Consider the following 1,883-nt stretch of genomic DNA (forward strand, 5'->3'; position numbering starts at 1 on the left):
ATAAGCACCGAAAGGGAACCGAAACCGAAACCAAAGCACCGCGGTAGCACCGGAACCGCATCAGATCCCATCGGTGCCCAACCCTAATGTCCTCCCTCTCATGGCAATCATCTTCATGCAAGAAAAAAAAAAACATTCTAAAATTAATTGAAAAAAGGAGAATAGGGAGTAGCACCATCATCATTCTTGTGTGTGTGGCAAACCAGGCCTTGATAAGTGGACCACAATGGAAATGGACATCGTCTCACACAGTGGTGTTGTGGTGTAGGCAAGGCTCATCAAGAACCCCTTTTGTTTTCTGGGACCAGATATAAAAGAAGACGGTTGGGTGGTTTGAGAAAATGAGAAGCGTTTGTGTTTTGTATGAGCCTATACTTGGTATCTGTGAGACCTCACCATATTCATTTCACCTGAGTGTCAAAAAATTTCTTGAATTTAACAGTTGTTTCAAGAAATGCATGCATGTTGTTCACAGTATTTTCTTGACTAATTTTGAAAATTGATCAAATAATTGTGCATATGACAGTTCCCACACTGAAATCTTGCTGACATGTTTTCAGGAAGGAGAATGGCCTTTAGACTGAGAATTGGCTAATCAGTTTGATCAACAAGATCTCAGTCATTGTAAAATGTGCCAAACATGGGTTCACTTTGCTAATTCTCCTTTACTTGAACAAATTAGGATAACTTAATCTTTCTTCAATGATGGAGATCCTGTTGTAGAGTCTGTGGATTTTGATGGTGTGGTCACTGGAGTGAACAAATCCCAAAATATTTTCCCCCTACTTCAATATCAAGCCAGATTGCTACTTAACATCTTATTTATAAATCATTTTATGCTCAATCATGGTGCTGTTATGCCATTATTTGTTTTGTGTGTGATTAAATCATGACCTATAATTAATTCATATAATTAATCTATTTGTAATGCAACCTACTATTTTTTTAAAAGACACATTTCAAGGTATTGTCATTTAAATTAAAATACCAGGCAAAGTGATGCAAGTTTCTCCACAGAACTTGCATGAACAGAACTTCAATGCAAAAATAACAAAGAATTGTAGTTTCTAGGTTTTTTTTTTAATCCAACTTTTTTTGTGCACATGTTACAGATTGTTATCATTTATTTTTATTTATTTATTTTTTGTTCCTTGTACAGCACTTTAAGGTTTTTTTTAATTGGAAATGGGCTTTGTTACTTCACTTTGTCAAGTTTATCAGCCAATCATGCCAATAAACTTCATTAATTTCCTCCTTTCTGTGCTTGGGTAATAAACATTTACAGGCTCAGTTCTATCTATTCTGACACAAAGGCAAAATCTGTTCATTTGACAGCAGTGTGTTACCTGTAACACTAGATGGCGCACTTCTTGCACTATTTACAGCTTAGTTTTTAGAGATAATAAAAATAAATATAATACGCCACCAATCATTTTCTAAGCTTTAATTTGAGCCATGTTTTGTGAAAATCGGTTTAAAAATGAGGGAGCTAGCCCGATTTTTGTCGATGCCTGCATGTCTACATTGAAACAGCTGCGTTCTGTTGACGTGACTCGATACATAGCAATGCATCGAGTGCTCACGTCTCTGTCTAAAGCAGCAAATAGGCAAGAGCCAATCCGGGAAAATATAAAAATACTTAAGACGCTGCTTTTGCAATGTCTGACAGCGGAGCTGCCCGCGCAGCTCAGGGTTTGCAGGTCCGAAGGGGACCAGAGTCTGAGAGTGACCACAGTCTGAGAGTGGTAAAATGCCACTAGCATAAAAGCTAACATGGTAAAAAACAAACAATCCAGAGTTAAACTTTCATTAAATCCATCACCAGGACAGAGTTTGCTAGATACAGTGGTGTGAAAAACTATTTGCCCCCTTCCTGACTTTTT

Source organism: Oryzias melastigma, unplaced genomic scaffold, assembly GCF_002922805.2.
Source record: "Oryzias melastigma strain HK-1 unplaced genomic scaffold, ASM292280v2 sc00554, whole genome shotgun sequence".
Lineage (NCBI taxonomy): Eukaryota > Metazoa > Chordata > Actinopteri > Beloniformes > Adrianichthyidae > Oryzias > Oryzias melastigma.